Source organism: Salvelinus fontinalis, chromosome 19, assembly GCF_029448725.1.
Source record: "Salvelinus fontinalis isolate EN_2023a chromosome 19, ASM2944872v1, whole genome shotgun sequence".
NCBI lineage: Eukaryota > Metazoa > Chordata > Actinopteri > Salmoniformes > Salmonidae > Salvelinus > Salvelinus fontinalis.
The window spans coordinates 1,835,697-1,840,696 of record NC_074683.1 but is presented as its reverse complement, the minus strand read 5'-3'; the positions used below and the strand labels follow the sequence as shown (position 1 = coordinate 1,840,696).

Below are 5,000 nucleotides of genomic sequence, written 5' to 3'. Positions count from 1 at the left end.
TTCTGTGTTCAAGCTGATTCTCACTGACACCTTGCCCTCCAACAGTGGATAGGTCAAAGGTCGAGGCATAGGCTAATCTATCTGACATATAATCTGACATACAGCCATGCATGTAGAATATGCAGGTAACTAGTTACAGAAAGATTAGATTACAAGCTGATGAAGACATTTTCTTTGTGGTGGCTATTAAAAAACAATGACGTTTCAACCAGCATTCAACCTGATCATGGTGTCACAAAACAACCAATTTTGCCCTTAGGGTAACTGCATTACCATTCAATACAACAGGCCCTGCTGGAGAAGAGATGACGATGCTTTTAGTTTAATGCAGTTCTAACGAGAGATGAAGAGAAAGTTGAAGAGACTTTAGGAGACTGGTTTTGGCTGCTTCATTATCCCTTCATGTGGTTCCACAGTACCTATAGGTGTTGGCTTCATTATCCCTTCCTGTGGTTCCTCAGTACCTATAGGTGTTGGCACGCAGAGCAATGCGGGAGGGATAGGGAGGGGTGGAGGGGTAGGATTAAAAGCCGACTTTCAAATGGTCAACCGATGACCCAGGTGCACATGGGGAAATAGTTACTCTCTCTCTCTGTCTCTGAATCTCTCTCTGTCTCTGAATCTCTCTCTCTGAATATCTCTCTGTCTCTGAATCTCTCTCTGTCTCTGAATCTCTCTCTGTCTCTGAATCTCTCTCTGTCTCTGAATCTCTCTCCCTCCCTCCTCTCTATCAGAATATCTCTTTCTTCTTCGTTGTCTCGCTCTGAATATCTCGTCTCTCGGGACATCTGCATGAACTGCTGTGTGGAGATTGATGTGGATTGATGTGTGCGTTGGCCTGTGTGTGTCTGTGTGCATCAATTATAATCAGCTCAACTCAGAGAAAATGCCAAAAAGTCAAAATGCCATACTTCTTCGGACAAGTCTACATTTCTTTGATGTCATCCATTTACTACCTCCCCAACGCTCAGCCAAACCTGGTACAGTCATCAAACATACATACATAAATGCACACACACACACACGTGCACACACTCACACACAGACACACACAGGTTGTCTTTGGCAGGGAACATACATTATTCTAACTGCTAAAATGAAGAGAAGTTATTCTACACCGGCTGTAAATTAGTTCTAGGGGACTATTTTCATTCGGACTCTAATTCCCGGCGGAACTCATTTTGGAGGCAAACAGGCCTGTTTTTCTGTTGCGCACCGGTCTACATAAATCTCCCAAAATTATGGGGCCTTTCCCTTTTTTCATGTAGCTTGAAACAAGGCTGGAAATGAATCTCCTAAATGAAGACTGAATGTGTTTCTCACACAATAACACCAAGAGGCTCTGGACAAGCCTCCGGGCCTACTGCTGCTGCCGCTGCTGGGAGTTAAGGTAAGAGAAGAACAGACAGATCCAGTGAATAGAGAGAGAGAGAGAGAGAGAGAGAGAGAGAGAGAGAGAGAGAGGGAGGGAGAGAGGGAGGGAGGGAGGGAGGAGGGAGGGAGGGAGGGAGGGAGGGAGGGAGGGAGGGAGGGAGGGAGGGAGGGAAAAGATTTAAAAAACAAGGAGAAACAGGGAAAGAGAAAGAAAAAAGAGGGAGAGAGACAGAGACAGAGAGAGAGAGAGAGAAAAGACAGAGAGAGTTGGTAAAGCCTTAGGATCTGTGAATCAAGTGTCAGTATAGCTGCTATGTGACCCTGACCTGATAATCCAGTTATAAGAGGTGATGAGTCAAGAAACCCTCCTCAACCCCCCCCCCCCCCCATCTTTATTGCAGACAAACAGGAATGAGGCACTTGTGAATACAATGCCTTTATTCAATGTGGCACTGAGATTGAAATGGATTGAAATGAAATGCATTTTAGGTGGAAGGGAAATAATTTCCAGAGAATAAAAGACCCCTGTTGTACATCAACCAGCCCCAATCCATCAATAGTGTGTCCATTCAAGGCCACTGTAGACCTGCTGACCACTGCCGTTCCCCCCGTCACCACTGGAAGACGGGAGGCAAACATGAAATTGTATTCTGGTTTTAGTGGAGGCCATGTCGGGACCATTTCAGTGCTGAGACGGTTTTCCAGTTAGTGTGTTGTCAGAGAGCAGCTGATGAAACACACTGTCAACCACTCTGACAGTACATCTCCTATAGGCTTCAACACATATAGGATACACACGGACACACACTAATCCACAAAGTAACACACACAAGCGCACAAACATACACAAGTTCACTCACACACACACGCATAGGAGCACACATATACACATCTCCCTCCTCCTCCTCCTCCTCCTCCTCCTCCTCCTCCTCCTCCTCCTCCTCCTCCTCCTCCTCCTCCTCCTCCTCCTCCTCCCTGTTCTAACACACCATCCACAGTACTACACACTCTCAGAGTTAAATAACTTCATGTGTGATTTACATTGGCTTTTCGCTGTAATGGAACAACATGACGTATATTTTGATATATCAGCTAGACTCATTTAATCTATGTCACCACCTCTCGCTAACACAAGCCTCCAATGCCAAAAAGTGACACTCAGATTTCCCTCCAGTGAATCATTTGTATTCTGTTTTCCACTGAGAATTACTGAGGTGATCCTTTAAAACCACTGAAACCATTACAAACTGTTTTTCAAATAGAAGTACACTTGCTTGGATCTCTCCAAGGTGTCGGTTGGTGAGGTGTAACTTTCCACTCCTAATCACTCCTGTCAGAGAGAGGTGAGGGGATGTGTGTGTGTATGCGTGTGTTTTTGTGTGTGTGTGTGAAGAGGACAGAAGGTGAGACATTGTTGGCGTTAGCTAAGGTCTTTCAGGTATAATTGTGTTTCTTATTAAATGTTTGACCCCCCCAAGCCCTACTTAGTGTGCCCTACTTAGTGCGCCCTACTTAGTGTGCCCTACTTAGTGAGCGAGGCTCGCCCCCTTATTTCCCCCGAGAGTTTAGACTCCGCATACCAGGCTGTCTGTCTGTCTGTGATATGAATGATTATCTCAGCATATGTTATTAGACACACACAGCTTGTATTATAATACTCACTCAGTCATTCTTGACTAGGCTTGGTTGTTATTCTCAGATTGTCTCAGGCGCCTATTGTTTAAAACACGTTGAATACCTTTTGTCACAACATGTTTTTTCTCTACATCTTCGGTGTCTCCAATGGTGAAAGAATGCGTCTCTAATACAAGTCCCTAAAGACACTGGAATCCAAAGATGACATATTTCTCTCTCTCTCTCTCTCTCTCTCTCTCTCTCTCTCTCTCTCTCTCTCTCCTCTCTCTCTCTCTCTCTCTCTCGTCTTCTCTCTCTCTCTCTCTCTCTCTCTCTCTCGCTTTCTCAATTTGAATTCAAAGGGGCTTTATTGGCATGTGTTTACACATTGTCAAAGCAAGTGAAATAAAGAATACACAAAAGTGAGAAGACACAAAACAACATCAACAAAAAACTAACAGTAAATATTGCACTCAAAAAGGTTTAAAAAGGTATATTTCTCTCTCTCTCTCTCTGTCTCTCTCTGTCTCTCTCTCTCTCTCTCTGTTTCTCTCTCTCTCTGTCTCTCTCTCTCTCTCTCTCTCTCTCTCTCTCTCTCTCTCTCTCTCTCTCTCTCTCTCTCTCTCTCTCTCTTACTCTACTCTAAACTTGGTCTTTGTGGATGGGATCCATACCTCATTTAACAGATTACATTCTCAACACTGATGCCAGTATGCCTTCAGAAAAGAGACATGAAAGATGTAATATTTTTGGCAGCGTCTGTGTCCGCCTTGGGAGAAGGTATGACTACTACTGTTTCTCACTAACGATGGTCTCTGCTTCAAAATGGCTCATTACATTTTATCATGTATCATTCCTCATCCTGTATCTGTCACTCATCTTATGTTATTGTCTTATTGTCTTCAGGCTGTCTATCTCCCTGTCAAGACAGTTTAGGACAGGAAAATTAACTGGGTGTTTCTCCGCAATAAATTATCTTTACAATAACAACCTGGTAAAATTGCAGGGAGGATATTGACATACCAAATACAAGAAACCTACAGTTGTTTCCCTTTTTTCAGTTGTTTGTCAAATTAGAGGATGATCCTATTCTTCATTTCACTCTGACTTGTGACCAGAGGCTTCTACCGGTACATTCAGCAGAGGTAAGTTACAGTGCACCCCCCCAGCCCCGCTTCTCTCCCTCCCCCTCCTCACCCCAACCCCCTGGTGTCTTACAGAGGGTGCAAGCCTGTGAAGAGGAAGGCCGAGGACCAGTTGTTTTTAAATAAGCTAATTCTGCTAACAGTTTTATAACCCCAACCTCGTAAAACTGGCCCAGGCTTTTGGTCAGCTCTCTGATGGCGCAAGCAGAGCACAGCAGTCCGGACCTGGAATACCAATTTGCCTTGCGGGAGCATGTCGGTGTGTCAGCTGGTGTATGTGTGTGTTTGAGTGTGATGTATGTATGCTGTGTCACGTTCCACATCTGACAACCATCCTCCAACGCATAGCATCCAACCCATTCGCTTTCCGTTTCCCCTGTAATATAGGGAGAGTGTGAGAAAGAGAGAGACAAGCATAGAGATAAAGAGAGAGATACATAGAAAGAAAGAGAGAGGTAGAGAGAATAACAGAGAAAGGGTTAGAGAGAGCGCGAGAGAGAGAGGGAGAGAGAATGAGTGAGTGACTGAGTGAGCAGAACGAGAGGGAGGGAGAGCAGAGAGAGACAAAGTGAGCGAATGAAAGAGCGAGGGGGAGAGCAGAGCTCACACGATCAGTCAGCGCAAGTCTGTGTGAGAGAGACGAAGAGAGAAGGGAAGCAAGTGAAAGAGGGGACAGAGGTATTGAAAATAGATTGTAGAAAGGAGACTCCACTGGCTGTGTCCGATCAGCAGCAGCTGTTGGATATTCCTGTCTTTCTGTTTGCGGTGGCCGGTTGAAGGTAAGACCACCATGGACCACTAGAGATCTGGAGTTGACCCAGAACTCCTCTCACTCGCAACCCAGGATCTGTTCACCTTCTCTGGATT

General features: G+C 45.0%; 1 protein-coding gene across 1 annotated transcript in view; it reads left to right on the top strand.

The window, feature by feature from the left end:
- Positions 1-4,479: 4,479 nt before the first annotated feature.
- ndp (norrin cystine knot growth factor NDP) overlaps positions 4,480-5,000 on the top strand; it is a 27,004-nt gene continuing 26,483 nt past the window's right edge. The window contains exon 1 of the mRNA XM_055870327.1: positions 4,480-4,912. The gene's annotated coding sequence lies outside the window, so the exon portion shown is untranslated. The remainder of the gene's footprint in view (positions 4,913-5,000) is intronic.